Genomic DNA, 19,060 nt, shown 5'->3' with positions numbered 1-19,060 from the left:
CTTTGATTAGAAGAGCCGCCACTGTTGTTTGTTTTTATATTTAGAGCAAAGAAATGCAAACATCCTTACCATCAAGACTAGGTGGGGTAGCACTGAAGGTAGGTTGTTGTGAACCTCTGTACTGCTTGTATTCTAAACTTGTTGGTGCCTGTTTTGTCCTCTGATCCAGCAGAAGCTGCTGTTTTCTAGGATGCAATAAAAACTTTTCTGAACACTTTTGAGGGCATAAAGGGGCAGACGAGAGGAAAAAATCCAAGCTGAACAAATTCATACACTGAGGCTGACTTTACTTTAGAAGAGTTTCTTGGATTTTCATACCCCCCCATGGGTTCATTGATCTACACGCCAAAAAGCTGGTTGGTTTTGATTTACAGATTCTACATTGTTTAGGAGATTATAGTCTAATTCTCCTTCTGCTGTGACTAGTCAGGGCATGAACTGCAGTCATATTGATAGGCACTCTGTTTCTGGATTTTAGCATGCCAGGCAAGGAAGTCACTTCAAAGTAAAGCTGAAACACGTGAAGAAGTTGTGGGGAGGGAGCACTAGGAGGAGGAAATTAGGTTGACCCTGGCTTGTTAAAGTGCAGTATACACTGATGAGCTGGTGAATTTAGGCACTGCTGCAAAGGATAATACAAGATAAAAATGATGTCTGCCTTTATTAAAAGAGTTGGTATGAAATAGCAAATGTAAGAAAAATGGAATTTGGAAAAGGGATCCATTTGAATGGGAAAATACTGTGTTGTCAATGGTTGTTGGTATTATTTGTGTTGGAATTGTGTTCAGGGTCTGCTTTGAGATGAGAGCACAGGGAGGAGCCACATTTGCACTTTTTGCTCTCCATGTGTCTTATAAGAATCCTTGTCTTCAGTGGTTCACAGCTCCCACAGGGGTGGGATAAAGGAACTTCCTGATTACAGAGAGCATTGACGGCAGGAGCTTTACTTCAGGACTTTGAAATATCCTTGAAATTCCTTGGTAAAATGTAGCTCATGGATGCATAAAGCTCTTCTAGGCATTTTGAGGCATTCTGGTTTCATTTTTTTTTTTTTAATTTCTCCTCTTCTAAAGTCTGACCTGTGATCTTAAAAGATGCTACAGTTTAGAACATTGAATTTTCCCATTTGTCTCTTCCTAATCTCTTATTTTAACATAACTCAATATGCTATTGCAGCACAAATGGAGTGCGAGAAACCATTGACTGGGTATTCCTTTGTAATAAACAACTTATTTGCTATATTTTGCTTCTTTGTAGCAAAAAACGATTCTCTTTCCTTTGATATTTTAAATGATTTCTTTAATTATTTCTGGAACTAATATTTGGGTTGTTGCTTGTCCATAAGTAGTCTATTGTGTGCTCTAATGACAATGAGCAGATTAGGCTTACTGGTACTTGCTTCTATCTCAAATAGATGAGTGTCATTGTGAGGGCTGAGTTTCTGACACAATATTTACAATTATAACCTCAAAAGTTGCTTTCTGTGCATTTGCTTGAATAGTCAATTAGGATTCTTTGTTCTGGTTTCAGTCAGTAAATTTGCTCATTAGAGCGTTTTATGTAACCACTTTTTGATTGAGACATCTGTAGAAAAGTAACAGGGAAAGGTTAAGTTAAACCAAACATAAAACTTTAAAAAATGTCAAAATTTGAGGCATTAGAACTCTCTTTGGTATGAAATATTTTAGGTCTTAATTCACCAGTTCATCTTCATTCTGGAAACACTTCAGTTTGGGGACTACAGAGAGATTTTAATTTAGATGTGCTCCTCTGCCCTGTAGAATCAGCCCAGTGTTATTTTGCTCACCTGGAGATCTACTTCCTCTAATAGATGGAAGCCAAGTTTGTTTTAAAACTTGAATGTTAATGTGTTACCACATTTCTTCGAGGAAGTTTGATTTAATCTGAAAGCCTAAATGCTTCTAATTGGATATGCCCATATCCCAGCTGCACACATTGCTGGCAGCGAAGAGAATGCGACAAAGCAAAGATTTCTCAGATGTTGGCATTGTAGAGCCCCTTTCTTCTTCCTCTCCTTCTCTCCCCTGCCCTTTCTTTTCAAATTGAGGGGTCAGAGAGGTTCCATTTAGGTATTGAATTACAATGCTGGCACTATTTTCAAAAAGAAAATGTTGACTGAAAACCTGAATCCTTTTTTTTTTTTTTTTTCATCTTGTTTGGCACGCTGTGTATCTCCACAAGTAAAAGTCTGTGGATGCAACTGCAGAGCCAAATTAGACAGTATCAAAAGCATGGTAGCTTTAAAATTGTAGATCTATGTGGCAGACTGTTTAATCTTTCACCTGCTGTATGTGATATAATAACATTGATATATGTTTGAGCAGCCTTTTGGGATTTTATATATCAGAGAGACTGTGTATTTTGAAATTTAATCCTCATGAAATATTTGACATCCTGAATGGGATAATTGACACAGAGACACTAATTAGGGAGTTGTAATTCAGAAGGTTCTGATCATGTACTTTATACTGACATGTATATTGTCCCCCTGGTAGCTGTGTTAATGGTGCTTAGACATGTGCATCAGGAAAAGTGCCTACTCCTGGGAGCTCTGGAAATCAATCTCCCATGTAATGCCATTTTATAATGCTCTAGAAGGAGCAGATTTGCACATTTTTCTATTTATTAAGCTGATCATATATAAAATATTCTGGCTTTGAAATAGTTTGACTCGGTGTTTTCATTCTTAGGACTCTGCAGTGAATATCTTCCTCTGAAACTGAGCTTGTTGCCTAAACTGCTTTGCATTTCTTAGTGTTCACTTGAAATCTTGGATAAATCTGCTCTATTCAGCTGAACTGAATCCTGTTTACCTTAGGCAGGAATTATTTCATCAACTCCTGAAATGCAAAACCCGTGGAGAAAAGGCAGTCTTGTGATTGCTCCTCTGACCTAAAGGACAAGCTTTCTCCAAGTATGATTTCATTCAGGTAGTGAGAGCAAGGGCTGGATTAAGAAACAAAAATATTGGCCTTAGGCAGGCAGGTGAGCTCAGTTTTTTCAGTTTTCCCCCTGGCTTTGTGATCATACTGCACACATGATCAGACTGTCTGCCTGCCCCAAACAGACCATTCCTTTATGGCATTTCAACAAATCCAAGAGCTCTTAAACTCAGCAGACTTTTCAAACTTTCTGCATAATCATATAGCTTAAGTCAGGAAATACTTTTAAAGCACTCATTTACTATATGGTAAGTGAATACAGAGATTTGTTAATATTGCTTATGGTGCAGTATTCTACCCCTCAGTAAAGTCAGAAAAGCAAAGAACAGGCTAAAATCCAGTTAAAATTTCTGGAGTCTGGCAAAATGTATTAACCAAATCTAAAACCAACCGGGGAATAATGATCTCACTCTTGAAAAATGTGAAGAGGGATTTTTAACTTTTTCAAAATTAAGAATTTGTTAGGTCTCCTGGTGTGCAGCTTATACAGAAGCTGGCTTTTTCTGCAGTACAGTGTGTCCTCTGATGCTCATGTTTGGACATTGCTTCAGCAATGAGTCAGAGTTCCAGCTATTGTTTCACTAACATCAGTTCCTGCTGTGCTGGGGGTTTCCCCTCTCATCTTTTTCCCAAATTATCAGCCAGACACAACCCTCTTCTGTTCATAAAATCTGGTGGGAGGCCCCAGCTTGGGCTAGGGTGGCTATGAGGTACTAGTCACACAATTCTAGCACTGCATCTGGCCTGCAGAAGAAATGCTGGTTATAGATTTTCATGGCTGGCCTGGGAGCCCGCGGGCTGGGAGGCAGCAGTGAGAGAACAGTCATTACGAGAGAGCGCGGGGCCACAGCGCTCTGCCAGAGACAGGGCTTGGGTGGGAGGGCTCCTGTAATCAGCACGGTGCAGCTCCGTGTGGCTTCTCTGCAGAATAGTCATGCTGTCATTTCAGGAGTTCACTTGGGGGGAAAAAAGGTGGCAGATAGGCTTAAAAATGTTACAAATTACCAGTGTACAAAAATCCGTGCAAAGCGTGGGGAGAACCTCTTGTTAGTTAAAAAAGTACAGAGAGAAAGAGAAGATGGTGTATCTTGGGAACAAGAAACCAACCAGATTATTCTACTGCAGATCTAAATTCAGACTGGATGGGACTGGAAGGAGCTGAGAGTTTCAACCTCTTATGTCCTGTAGCCCAAGGATATGGAGAATGGAAAAAAGAACACATGATATACAGACTAGGCCAATGCTGTAAATGTGCCTGAGTCACCCCAGTCACTTAGGCTGGAACCTCTTGTCATTTGGTCTAATACTAAAGGTTCATAAAACAAGCCTTTCACAAACCTGAACTGTTTATGACAGATGTCATCTGTGCAACATAAATGCCATTGATAGGACTTGCTTTCGTGAACTTCTCTGATGCAATTGAGCTCATCAAGGCTAATGAGAATAGCCATTACATGTGTTCAGAGATGTCCTTGACTTATGGCAGTGCCCACATCTCATATGGTTTCAGTCTTCCTTGCATGTGGATATTTCCAGAAGTTGTTTTTAAACTTTTCATTTATGTTTCTTGTGGAAATACAAAAAAAAAAAAAAAGTGTATGGCCTTTTCTCTTAATAATAATTAAATCTTTTTCATATGTCCTTAACCATGCCCCTCAGCAGCAGACTAAAGTTCAACTTATTGACTATTTAATGCTATCCTCAGAGATGGGCTAGGAGGTAGAATGAGTAGATGTCCTAGTCAGACTGAAAAGTTGCTTGGTATTTTGCTTAATTTGTGATGCTTCAGCATGAGACAGGCAGATTGCCATTTTAAGTGTCTTTGCAAACATTGTTGGTAAATTCTAACAGTATTAAATATGATTATTCTGCTTGAGTCTTAAACTTTCCACAGGCTTTTTTGATTTTGTGCTGCTTACAGCCCTAGGACCCTCAGTATAAGAGAGAACAATGCTTTATTAAAACAAGCTGCTATATAAAATGTGTGCTTACTCAGCTGGAAGCTGCTTGGCCATTTCTGCTGCTTCTCTCAAGCTCCAGAGCTGCAGATGGAGTTGGGTTAATATAACATAACTTTCCCAAGAGCCTGCAATAGGACTTGATGTGTTTTCTGCTACATATCTTCATCTTCCAAATTAACCTGAAGACAAATGGGATCTATTTATTTGCTACTTCTCTGAGACAATATATTTGGCTGTCATAGTAGTGTCTGCTTTGTATTTTGTACAAAACTGGCCCCCTAAGGATCTGGTTAACTGAGACTAGAGAATACACTATGTAAAAAAAACCCCAAAAAATTTCATGGCATACTTGAGCATGCAATTAGACAGGGAAAAAATCAGAAGAAAAAAACTTGAAAAATCTTGTGAGAGATGGCTTGTGTGCCTGATCTTTGGTTCAATGTCTCCTCCCTGTTCTCTAGGCATGAGGCATTCAGTTTCAAGTCAAGAATCAGAGAAAACCTGAAAAACAATAGCAGCAATGTGGAAATCAGCCCATGTACCCACACTCACTAAGTAGTTCCAGAAGATGTGGCAAATTATATTGATGGAAAAGCTGATTCATACAATTCTCCCTAGCCCAAAAAATTGACAAACAAAACCACTGACTATGCCAGGTGCTAACAGACAATGCCATTGATCATATTTTTATCAGGAAAGCAAAATCAAATATTTGAGAACAAAGCTTCATGAAAAACAACACTGTGGGGCAAAAAATAGATCAGCCCTAACTGAGAGGACTGGCAACTCCTCTCCCTCCTCTTCATGACTCCTTGAACACAGACAGGAGCAGCAGTAGATATGCAACTTTGTCACCTGCTAGATCTGCTCTTTTATTCAGGCTGTGATGCCAACAGTTCCAGTTGTTACTGACCAGGCATCCACCTAGAGATGTGTGTGCACCAAGCCTCCTGTGACCTGTAAAAGAAGGGAGAAGACTGTGAAAATGAGCTTTGGTGCTTTGGGCTTGGGATGCAGCCCAAAGCACCAAAGTCAAAGCTCTTTCATGCTAAAAGTTGAACTCCTACTGCCTTCAATGGATTTTTTTGTTTTGTTTTGTCATATAGGTGTCTTTATTTCTGATGACCCAGCTTTTTGGTAGGAGGGAAACTGCTTTCACAGAGGAGCATTGTGATTCAAAACTTTTAACAATGAAGCAGCACAGGAAGGTAAGTTTTCTCAATGACTCTCAGCTTGTATGAAATAGAATTTATTGTTGGCATTACCATTTAGGAAAAGCCAAAGCCCCTGCAGAGATGTACAAAACTTACAGATGAAAATATACACCTCCTGTAGACAGACCAGTGTAGTCTTGAGTCATTCAACATTTCAAACAAGGTTTTTTCATGATAGCTAAAACCACCAGTGAGTGAGTCCCCAGTTCCCCGTGGCTGGCTGTGTGTCTGAGTGTCTTTTATGGCAGCTGCTGCAGGACCAATCAGGCAGTTACTCCTTAGGGAGACCACAGCCTCCTCCCACCTGCTGTTTACATCCCCACCCATTCAGCTCCAGGGTTAGGCCGGGGAAGGAAATGGTCTCACGCTGCGTGTGCCTACGTGACCCAGGACGTGTGTGAGAAATCAGTCAGCGCGTTTGCTGAGCACTGAAGTTACCAAGGGCCTCTGAGCAACACCAACCCAATCTGCTGGGTTCTTCAGCTGCAGGTTCTCTGTGGCTGAAAGGAGCAGGTGACAGGACCACCTCAATGTAGCAGGCTCAATACAAAATTGGATTAAAGCAAGTTAGTTTCAGAGAAACAATTTAAAATTCAAAAACTCTAGGAAAACACTACAGGTGGCACTGTGTCCAGGAAAATTTAGGGTACATTTGCTCTTCTCTGTGCATGAATATTGATCAACAGGCTGTTTTTTTTAACCAGCAGTGGTGATGGAGATGAGGTGATTGCTATTATATTCTGATTGTGTTTCTTTAATGAGATAAGTCCTTAGACTATTAGAGGTGATGAAAGGTGTCAGTAACAGCAACATCAAGAGTGTAGGAAACCAGTCCCATTGTATGTTTTCTGGTAGTGTGGGGAGCAGATATGACTTTCAACTTTTTAGAAATTTTTTTAGAAGTCATACTAAGAACAGTTTAAAAAACTCCAAAACACCCAAATCAGTGAAAAGTTCAATATTCAAGGAGATAAAAATACAGCTCTGGGTGACATGATTTGGTCTGAATTACTGCAGGAAGCTGCAGAAGGCAGCTTTTCTTCCAGCATCTAATAGACTGTGAAAAAGCAAGAAGTGAAAGATAAGTGCAAACAACATGTGACAAATTCCTTTAAGATAGTTATTACTTCTCCTCTTTTCCATTTCATTTGGAATCAAAGAGGGTCAAACAGCCTTTTCTGTTGCAATCACATTTGCTAAATATTTGCACTTCCCTGTTGATTACTTTCTACAGTTTAATGGAAAGAAAATCTCAAATTCTTTGTTTTAAAAAGCTTACATTTGCTATACCAAAGAACTCATCAAGTTCATGATAATTTCTAGTTTTCAATCCAAAGTAGGATCTTTCAAAGATTTAAAGAAAAAAGATAAAACACCAAAATAGACTTTAAAGCGCTGCTCATGCTGATACAACATCAAATAGGAAATGAAAGTTTAACAGTTCAGCTAGGGAATATTTCTTCAGCTTCTGGGGAAAGACAGAGTTGCTCAGGAAGTGTGGCATTTTGCCACAGAGGGAGCCTCCAGAAACTGAAAGGTAACAGTACTGGTGACCCTTTGCTGCCTTAGACCAGCTGGAGAGAAGGAGGCAGGCACTGGAGTGTACAGTGCCACGTGAAAAAGGAGCAAGAGTACATGAAAATTGTCAGATCAGCATTAGGCTGTGAATGTGTGTCTTTGCTGGTGGGAATGTAATGTTTCCAGAGTTATTTTTTTTCCATAATGTTGTTTTATAGTCTGTATCTGCAATGATACATTATTTCCCCTCTAAAATTCTACCTATATTTGTGCATTTTCCTCTGTCATGTGATCACAGAGAGTGAGTATTGTGGTTGGTGGGATCTGTCCTTTAAAATTCCTTAAGAAGTTCACAGATGTGCTCTGGAAAGATGGTTTCTCCCTTTCCACTTCAACTAATAAGGAACATAGACTAAGAAAGAATCACAAATGGGACTTGTAGCATTTTGGTGGCCCAGACAGGGTAACTTCTCATTTCTAACTGGATCTGCTCTGTAAAGAGATCTGACCTGAGGGATAGGAACCCAGTGTGTAGTGATTCCACTGACTGATTGTTGGATACCTGCTTTTTGTACTGGCTGAGTTGAAGGGAAGGCACCAGAGCTGTCCCTGCCAGCACTACACAGAGTCCATGGGCTGCATGAAGCCTGTGAAGGGATGTGTTGGCTTGCTGGGCAGCCCAGAATCATCTTGGGACTTTTGTTGCTTTCCTCTAATTTTGTCTATGGATTGTTGGGCTAGCAAAAATAGCCAAAACCAAAAAAAAGAACAAAAAAAAAAAAAACACACCACAAAAAAACCCAAAAAAACCCCCCAAAAAACCAAGAAACCCCCAGATGTAGCTAAGAAGAATGGGAAGTTTAAGATGTTCACATGGTGTTATTGCAGATAGGGTCACAGGGCATGTGAGGATGGGAATATTGCAGTTGGAATAAGAAAAGAAGAGCCAAATGTTCAATGGGGAGCACATGCTTGTTTAACTTGCACTGTGCTGACACACAGTGGAGGGCTCCACAGTACCCTTTCTAAAATTCACTCTAGTCCCTCAGTAAGAAAAGTACAGATTTTGAGTACAGAGGAAGCACTCAGCAACCCTAGAAGGAGCAGCAGCTGCTGAACCAGCTACAGAGAGGGCTAACCAGAAAACACTGAATGCTGAGATCAAACAGATGAGAATGAATCCAAGAAACAGCAGGAGACAAACAAGGGGATGTAGCCCAATGCACTGCCTTGAACTCAGTTCTCTCTTAATCCATAGTGACCTGGGTTTTAGAATGGGAAGTTTTCCCAAAACATTATTAGCCCTGAATGGGTTCTTGATTCCATTTTCTCAATTTTTACTGAGGTGTGTTCATTTGTATTACTGAGAGAATGTGTTTTCAACACAATTTTACCTCTCAGAAGTTATGACTATCCATATGCCTGCAAAATTTTATTTTTGGCAGGGAAAGGGCAATTCCACTACAAGTAATTGTTAAGCACTTCTTATCTGTATTTCCTGGATAAGAATTCTGGAGCATGGCCTCTTTTGAAACTCTTCTCACCTGCTTGGGCATGATGCTGCTAGCTTAAATGTATTTCCTTCTGTTTTGAAATAAGCCACGTGAGAGGATACTCCTAATGTTCTTGGCCAAATTGATAGTGCTATGTCCTGCCCTGGGAGTCACGAGCATTTGCTGTGTTCTTCAGAGATATGTATTTGTAATTAGTCATCCATACGAGGGGACTGTTTAAGACAAGCCTTTCCCCCAAAGCAGTTAATTCTTCAAAATGAAAATAATCAGATAATGAGTTCATTTCCGATTTCACATTTAATGCCAAACATTTTTGGGTAAACAAGATATGCTGGCAGAGTTCTGCTCTCATTGTATGTTTTTTATTAACTGGGAAACAGACAGTTGATTCTTATCCTCTCTATCAGCTCAAATAAATTACACATATTTTAGGAGGAGACTTGTGCAAACTGGCTGGCTGGTTTCAATGTGGGAGCCCATCAGCCAGTCTGTGTAAACTGCACCCAGGCCCTGATAGCAAGAAATGAAAACCTATTAAGACCCAGCTTGGGATTCTCCCACTCAGTGGAAAGTTTTACCTCAGTAACTCATATTCCTGCACCATGTGAATAAGTAGGGCAGCAGGGAGTCTATCTTTGGTGACTTTGTCAAATCAGACAGGCCCAGTGTTGGAGCTGCTGTGTCATTCCTGCTGACAGCCCCTTGGAAGTGCGAGGGAGCTGATGGAAGCACCTGCTGTTCACAGTGCTCAAGACAGCAAACACTGCCAGGTACTCTGGGGCTGTGCTTTAAAGAGGTTGTGGAGAGAGGTGGGAATACAGCAAAGCATGGGACCAGAAGTGTTAAATGCTGTTCTCTCCTCCTGGGGCTCAGCTTTGGTCAGTGGACTTGCTATGGGTTTAAGGGCCTGCCAAGGAGAACAGATTCTGGCCCAGAGTCTGGGGTCCCTGAATCTTTCAAAATCAATACTTCTTTCCAGACAGGAGAAACTGAAAAGAGAGAAATTAAAAAGATCTATTTGGAAGTGGTATTTATGACTTACCCTATGTCAAAAGCATTTAAAGAAGATTGTTCGTAAGGCGTGCTGAATTTTAGCAAGAGGTCAAACGATTGACAGTAATTTCTAATTTTGAACATTGGAGATTAAAATGAAGATTGATGTTTAATGGCTATTGTACAAATAATATCCTTCTGTGCACAATGAACTTCAACATGTCATGAAGAGACCAGCCATTTATAAACAAAGCAAAACTGTCTTCCCTGTTGATCCTTTACCAGCTTAAAGTTGAGGTTGATGGTGCTAGTTCCTGTCCAAAGTGAGAAAAAAGGTAAAAGCAATCCCTGTGCTAAAGAACTCACAATCTCAACATGCAAAAGGAGTCAGAAGATGAACACAGACAAGAGGCAGGAGTATCAACAGAGCACTATGGATCAGCACAGCCTAAGCCAGCAGTTAAGATTTCAAGTGAGTGTTGCAGAAAATGAGTATTTCAAGGTAAGGTTTGAAAGAGAGCAATGAGTTTATTTGTATTGATGTTTTTCTACTTTTTAAAGCTAGTGAGAAGCAGTGTCAGAGAAAACAGTTTGTCTGAATCCAGACTGCATTTTAAGGAAGATGTAATTGGCCCCAGAAGCCTCAGATTCAGTTGTTGGACAGAAAAAGAGGTCAGTGATTGAGATGATTGTTTTTTCTGATCTCCAAAATAACCTCCATGATGACAGAGGGGGTATCAGAGCTATATGGTGCAGCTGGAGGAAGACTTTGGCTCTGGTTTGCAGACTCTAGACAAAATCCAGCTTTGACAACTTTGCTGTATAGCTTCTGAGCTTTGAACAGAGTAACCTGAGATTTTTCTGGGGTATGGAGCAGAGGGAGTCTGGTGTTCACAAAATAAAGCCAACGAACTTTGTGATTTCTGGGAAAAATAATATTTGCAGTGTGGGCTGCAGACAGGAGAAACTGGTGTATTAGTAACATGTGACTGGAGGCAGTGTCAGCAGCACAGCTCTTGCTATCAAGAGAATAAAGGAGTGTCTAGAGAGAACTTCTCCCTTCCGATCCTCTCCTTAGCAGGGGAAAAGTGCAAATATTTTTCTTTCTGCTGTCATTTTGAGGATGGAGCCACCATTTGGACTTTCTTAATGCAGTGTTTAGCTTTCAGATGACAGAAATACAACAGTTCACAAGAACTCAGGCCTCACACATGCTGGTTAACACATTCATGGCTGAGTTAAATGCTAGGAGACTCTGAGTTGCTTAAATAAGAATTTGGTAAATTGCAACCACTACCATATCCCACCCCCCCACCCAGGAAACAGATAAAAATATGTAACTCTTCTCTTTTGTTTTTTAAGAACCTTCTCAGATAATTTCTTTTTCTCTTTCAGTAACAGCCTGATTTGGAAAGTTATTGGCTGGTGGCTGTGTTTGCATAAAGCAAGTAGTGTCAACTTGCATTGTCCAGTGTTGAGGAAAAAAAACCTTCACAGAAAAGGAAGGTAGTTTGCTCTTGTGAGTCATCAGGAGCTGGGTGCTGAAGGAAGGAGACATTCTTGAGGAAAAAGTTTCTGGCATGGGGAGAAGCAGTACTGTACTGTGGGTATGGTTCCACTAGGAAATTGGGTATGTGCCCTGTTTTTGTGTTCTCAGGAGGCTGCGCTCCCTAGCAAATGGGTAGTGACAGTTTGTTGCACTGTTTCAGGTTGCTTTAGCCACTTCAAGCCCTGTACCTGGTGTGTGGGTTTAAAGAAGTTTGAATTTGCTTAAAATTCTACAACTTTTCCCTACAAACAACGGTTAAGTTCTGGGCCAGGTACATCCCTAATCCAAAGGGGCCTTCTGTGAACTCCTCTGAAATTTCTGGTTCATGGCTGTTTTCTCAGGAATTATTTTGTATCCTGTTGGTCTCCAGTTACAGGAACTTCAGTACTATGTGGTTTTTCAAGGAAAAAAGCCTATGGTGAAGGAACACTCAGAAGAGCACCAAGCTTCTTTGTGGGGTCCTTTGAGGAACTCCACTGCAAGAAAACAAAAATGTTATACCTGAATGGAGTGATATTTTTCTACTGGGTCTTAATGCTTTACCATCTGCTTTGTCTGCCTATTTCATTTGTGAAGGGATGTTTGGCATGAGCACCCCATTTCATCACCTAGGAGGGTCACCACATGGTATAACAACACGTGGTATATATAACCTTTCGTTGACTTCTATGCCCCTGCCACTCTAGAATATATATACATACACACATATATATATATGTATGAATTTTGAGTAGGAGTAGCCAAGTTAGACTACTCTCTTGCCCTCTCCAAGGTCTGCTGCAGAGCAAATGTCTCCCTGCTCAGACTCAACCCCAAGAGGGCCCCCACCTCCAGTAGAAATGTCCTGGGACCCATGCCCCGACCTCCAACTAAATGTTCTGGGCAGCGCTGGTTTGTCCTTCAAGTGTGAAGCCAGCAAGGACTCTCTACCACAGTTTTTGAACACATTTCCAAGTATGGCAGGGTGCAGTGGCAGGCACATAATAGGGCTTTTGGCATGTATTATACTGTGCTCAACAACTCCACTCTCTGATCCAAACATGCCCACCAAAAATAACTTCAGTGAACAGCTTTTATTTTAATTATTCCAGTGTGGAACTCATGAAGTTTTGCCAAAAATCTGGCTTGTAAAGCTTTTTGTACCTAAGCACAGAAACCCCTAGTGTGTAGTTAATCCCCCACTGGGATTTTCCTGATCCAGTCACAGGTCTATTCTGCAACCTCATCTTTCTTTACCTATCACTTGCTGTCTCTGTTCACCCTACCAGCTCCTTAAATTCTTGCCCTTTCTTGCCTTCTGTGAGTGTTCTTTCCCAGCTATCTCCTCTAATTTTCTCTAATTTTCTTTCCCGGCTATCTCCTCTAATTTTCTTGTTCAACTCCACATTTAGTGGTGGATGGTGTTTTTTGGTGGTTCCACAGTAGTCCTGATCTCTGCAAGGATTTCAGTGACATCAGTATGTGGACTCCTCTCTCCTCTCTTCATTCTCTCTGTCCAACCTATTACATGGCATAATAACCAAAAAGCTGCACTTTTGCCAGTGACTTGCAAACTTGCCTTTTCCTAGATGATCTGTTTCATTTCATCACTGAGGCTCTTTTCTTCCAGTCTCCTTCCCTTCTTCCCCATGTAGCATGTGTGTATACATTTTTAAATGTAAAAGTCATAAAGCAAACATAAGAAAAAGGGATGTCTCTGTGGTGTGGTGGGACAAGCTACTGGCCTGTGCAGAACACTTCCAGTGCTTGAGAGGGCTGACTATGGTAGTTACTCTCTCATCTCTATGCTGGATTATTTATTTAACCTTTTCTTCATCAAACCCTAATTTGCTTTGTGGGGAAATACTAGCAATTTTGGGTAGTAGTATTTAAAGAAGTACTTGCTGTTATTTTGTAAATAACCTCAGATGGTTAATGAAGGGTCCCTCTAAGAATATTAAATGTGAAGGAGAAAAACAAAAAAGGTGTGATTGATGTTCAGTTTTGGTTGGGTTCATTTCCTAAGCATCACAAAAGAGAAGGAAAAGGTGGAACTCTCTAGAGCAGGATAACCTATAGCATGATAGGTGGGGAAAATACAGGTTCAGATGCCTGGAGGGAAGTAAGCCCAGCTCTCCTGCAGTCTGAGGGAGTGCTCTGGTTGTAACACAATTGCTGAAAGCAAGGCTGGCAGCAACAGCACCCACTTCTTTACTGTTTTGGTGGAGGAGGTCTGGCTAGCAGTGGAGGAGGATGGTAATCCCTGCCTTGAGATAGGTGACCAAATTCCAGAGAGGCTTAAGCTAATTCTAATACCTCCTGCATTTCCTAATGGCTCACTTGAGCAGCTCCTGCTCAGTCTTCTGTTTGAGATGCCTGAATTCTCTGGTTCCCAAATCTCTGGATCCCAGCATGCAAGCACACTCCTGGAAGTCAGGAGCTGTGGTTTTCAGCCATGTAGGGCCTAAACATTGCTTGCGTCCAGAACAAAATATTTGTCTGTGTTTATGTAAATGCTTAGCTTTACAGGGTCTGTGCTTGCTTACCTTGATAAGTGCTGCTAAAAATATCAATATGGACATTGTGACATTTATGTGCAACATTCATATAACATCTGTTACACCATGCTGGAATTTATGGAGCAAAACCACGGGGAATGTCTTTGCACCAGCTAGGAACTGACAAGACATATACTTTTGAAAGAACCCCTTTGCATTCAGGATACTTTGCAACTGCTGTTTATTAGCATGATACGCTGTGTTTGACTCAGCCTGAAACACAGTATATAATACTGGCATTTTCATTTTGTCTCACATTTGGAGTGTGATCTGGTTCTGCTACCGTAAGTTTCTGTGCCTATGCAGTGGGGAATATGAAATTGGGGATTTTCAAAGGTCTGAAGGTCCTTCAGTGTCAAATTACTTCTGGAATTCTACTTCAGCACTTCCATAGGGCCCCAAGTGTTCTTGGCAGTTTACAATAGTCCTTGTCCCAAAGCATTTAAAATACATTTCAGATGTGCTGAGAATAATAAATCTAGAAGAAGGGAGAAAAAAGGAATGAAATAATCCAGGATATAGTTAGCGTATCAGTGATTATATGGGTACACTTTAATTTATTTTTAAGGCTTGGATGGAAGGACACATCACTTTTAATTCTTTTTTATTGACTTACATTTTGACAGTGTAAGGAATGTTTCTAGAAATCAGATTTGAATTACAGGGTTTCACATGAACTCTGACTGTTTTTGAAAGAAAGAGTTGCAAACACTAGACTTCATTATCCTGTAGGAAGACTAGAAACAAAATGGTTTATTCATCTTCTCCTCATCAGCTACTCTTTTCCAAATATAGTGATGCATTTGCCCATCTCTGATTGAGAGTGTAGATAACTGATAAACTTTTGCCTTATGGTTAGTGCAAGGAAAACAGAACATAAAGTTCTGCTTTATTATAAGAAGAGGGATACTGCAACATTTGAGCAAGAATCAGCCAGAAGCTGATAAAAAACCCCCTAAAAACAAAAATTTGAAAAAAAAATCTGAAATAATGGAAAAGATTCTTCTTTAAAAATTTAAAACTTTTAAAAAACAACAACCATGGATCATGTAGATTTGGTGCCTACTCACTGGAACGTCACCAAATCTCACTTGTTTTGCTTGGGCCTCACTCAAACATAACTGGCCTCAAGCTAGTAAGCAAGCCAGCAAATGTCCTGGCTTGTAAAGAAATCTGATCCAACCCTGTAAACCAAACCCAGCCTAAGAGCAGTGGTGAGGGGAACATATGGAAAATTAATGACAGATAAATAGAATGGTGGGACAGCCTTAAAGTAAAGATTGTTGTTGGGTTTATGCAACAATGCCAGCGAATGGTTTTCTGAGTTAAGAAAGTTACAGAGTATCTCAGCAATGTTTTTGACTTTGTCAGCACTTAAGCTCTAGAAAGGGCTGCTGTGATTCTCCTGTCCCATTGCACATTCTTAATTGATACCTGTAGCTGCTGGTTCAGCTGCAGCAGCACTTTGGGAAGCACAGAGATCCTGGTCCCCACCTGTTTAAATAAATGAGCCTCAGGAAGAGGAGTGCATTGGATTTTCCTTGGGCTCAAACTGGGCATAACAGCAAAGGCCAGGCTGAGAGATAGAAGCCTGCCCAAGCACTGGGAGGAGGAGATGAGGGTGGTGTGTGTGTGTTTGCTTTTTTCCTCTGCAGACCCCCAGGCATTTTGCAGAGATAAGGTGCTTTGTATATGATGTCACTGATGGGGAAATAGTCCCAGGGAGCTCATTGTTTCACAACGCCTCTCTGGTGAAGAAACTGGAAATGGAATTAATGGAAAAAATTATTTTGGTGAAAGTGTATGTATTTCTGGAATACACAAATCACATATTTATTTGGGTGATGGCCTGGGATGCTCATTTAGGGCAGATTTTGAAATGTGACACCTTAGAGTAGCTATTTTGTACCAAGAGAAAAGTGATCCCTTTCCCCTCATTTCTCCACTTTTGTTTTATTGAAGACCATCTAAAATCCTACAATTCTCCTGCCTGGACACTAAAATGTCTCACTCCTCCCGTGGCTGCATCCATCCTGCTGAACGGGCAAATGTTAAGGTTGATTTGCTCACTGAGAGTCCCTTTAGGCCAAAAGTTGTGCAATTCACCTGTTCATTTGGGTGTTTAAAAACTCTTGTGCCATTCAATATACTTATTTTTTCTTCCTGAACCTGTTGCCTCTGAGCCAACACAGTGACTCAGGACCCTTCCCAGAAAAACACTGGGGAGGCTGTGGAGAGACCCATGCTCACCTCAGATTCCTGAAAAGCAGCCACTGAGTGTCTCTGATGTCAGCTTTAAGCTTCTCTCTCTGCTCAGCTGAGAGGACAAATGGATTTTGCCAATAAAAGCTGTTCAGGTGAGTTACTGCATCCTTACTGGAGTTTCAAGGAATTTACTGAGATCAGGGTGTCAACCAGCTGGTGAATTCAGTAGGTTACATTAAACAGATTATCATATTAGACCATCATAAGGATTCATACTAAGCATAAAAATGGATGTCTAAAAAGTAAAAAAAAAAAAGGGAAGCTGACTTGTATAGGACAAAATGCACATATAACACACAAATATATAAATATATCTTATATATAGACGTAGACAGTGGTAATTGTAATGCCTCTAGTGCAATTATGTGTGTGGGGTGATTTAGCAGACAAACTTTTTTTTTTCCCCTGAGAAGTAACTTTTAAGCCACTTCACATGGCTCAAAGACTGGGAATTGGTATCAGTGGGAAAGGGAAGAAATGAGAAATGTTTAGAAATACCAATGTTACCAAACATAAATATTTCTATTTCTGGTTTGTTAAACCTGTTTTAATCCTTTTGGGTTCCTGGGGAGGAGTAAAACAGCCTAAGGGTAAGACCTATGATGTAAAAGAGTGTTTGCTATGACCTTGCCAAACCTATGAACTGACCAAGAGAGGTGATGGCTCCAGAGTGCACAGTGCATGTTTTACTTTTCTAATGTCTAGAAGATTCAATACATCTGAAATATAGCAAGAAAATGTCGTGCAGGGCAGTGGAGATGTCCTACTGACAAGAGGGAGCTGTATTCTTTTCTCATCACCTCATAAACAGTGGGGTTCTGACTGAGGATGTTAGGTAATGCTTGCCACAGACAGAACTCCAAGTGGGTATAACTTTCATTGTAAAACCCTTTGAGATCTGAAGCAGCATTGTTTAACAAAGCATATTGTTTTCCCCTCCTGCTTTTACTGAGCTTTGATGCTGGTTTTAGAACTTGACAGCTGTGTTTAGACTTCTCTTACAGAGATGGGGAAATAGAGATGTTTGGGGCAGCAGGCAACGTGAACTTTGTGGAGGGAACAGAGTCAAGATTTGCCTTGGGATACTGTGGAATTGATCCACAATGATGAACTTCAGGCCACCCTCCTTTTGGGAGACTCCTTAGAGATCAAGGGTGTGCTGGTCCCTTGTGCCCCACCCAGAGATGTGTTCCTCAGGGAGGGACTCATGGCCACTTGTCCCCACTGTTTAAAGGTGTGAGCTCTAGCTAGGCACCATGCTTCAGAGGGGTCCCTGCCTTTGCTTGGGATTGGCATCCACAAGATCTTGATTTTCCCTGTAATGCTCTTAATTTTTACAGTGTTTAGGTATGAGTATTTTGTGTGGCAAAATAATTAGAGTGAAAGAATAATTATTAGGAATGGTCTCTGAAAGAAATAAAAATCAGAATTTGTTAAAGCTATTGTAATAAATGAATGGAAAACAAACTTTTTGTCATTGGGCTCAAATCACTAGCATCAATTCTTGTAGAATGTCTAAATTCATCCTCTACAGCATAAAGACAAATGTATAGTTTGTTTTTATTCAGCAGCTGAGTTTATAGTATAGGCCTATCTTTGAATAATTATGGATATCCATATCTTGTTCAATATCTGAAAATTGTGATATTCTGCCATCTCTGCAGATACCAGAGGAGAATGTCTTGAATGAGTCTTGAAATATCATTCTTGAGAGAATGATATCTCAGTGGTGTTTGCTCAAGTCATAGCACTGAGGAGAGGATTCCTGAGTTTCAGTAAGATTGTATTGAAAGGAAGGTGCAAAACCCCAGGCAGCCTCAGATGTTTTTGTCCATGATGTTTAGGTACATTCTTGTTTCCAAGACAGAGTGAATCTTGTGAGCACAAATCCCTGGGCAGCTTCTACAGTTTCTCTGTGGAAACACCACCTCCCCAGACCATGAGCTTGTCTGTGCTGTAAAAACACTTCTCCCACTCTGATATGGCATGTCCTCAACTTTGTTTTCTCACCATCTTTCCAGAACTTATTTGTCTTTGGCAGCTGATGGATGCGGCATGATGAGCAATCCTTGCCATCCATTGCACACACTTGAACACCCTTGGAATTAATTTTTAACTGGGTATCAGAAACAAAGATAATTTAATGGCTACAACTTTTAACTGTTTCACAACTGGTCAGTTTAGCAGGAGTGTAAAATCTGTATACTTCCAAGCCAATGTAATATCATTTGTTATAGGTCAGTATCATTTCTATCCTGTAGAAATGAAAATTAGGAGTTCAGAGGCTTTATTTGGGCACTGAGTCCAACCTGCATTTATTTTCAAAGAACAAAATGTACTGCAGGATTTTCACTTCTAACATAAGATGCTAAACCATATCCCTATAACTTAGCCCCTAGGTTTCAGTCATTTTACAGAAGAAGAATCTAAAAATTCTGAGAGTGTTTTTTGTCAATTTAGAACCAGATCCGAATTTCATTGCTTGCACAATTCTCCATTTTCAAACTGCTGTGTTTGGTAGAAATGTCTGGAATGTGGAGTGTTAT

The 19,060-nt window shown here is 40.5% G+C and overlaps 1 long non-coding RNA gene across 2 annotated transcripts in view; it reads left to right on the top strand.

Moving 5' to 3' along the window:
* The window catches only part of LOC132324723 (uncharacterized), a 168,562-nt gene that overhangs the window by 78,866 nt on the left and 70,636 nt on the right, over positions 1–19,060 (top strand). The window contains exons 3-6 of one of the 2 annotated variants that reach the window (XR_009485713.1): positions 6,031–6,132; positions 10,449–10,635; positions 10,725–10,835; positions 11,559–16,606. This is a non-coding gene — a long non-coding RNA (uncharacterized LOC132324723). The remainder of the gene's footprint in view (positions 1–6,030; positions 6,133–10,448; positions 10,636–10,724; positions 10,836–11,558; positions 16,607–19,060) is intronic. The other variant, XR_009485714.1, reaches the window with a different exon arrangement.

This window comes from Haemorhous mexicanus, chromosome 3, assembly GCF_027477595.1.
Source record: "Haemorhous mexicanus isolate bHaeMex1 chromosome 3, bHaeMex1.pri, whole genome shotgun sequence".
Lineage (NCBI taxonomy): Eukaryota > Metazoa > Chordata > Aves > Passeriformes > Fringillidae > Haemorhous > Haemorhous mexicanus.
This window is presented reverse-complemented; position numbering and strand designations above follow the sequence as displayed.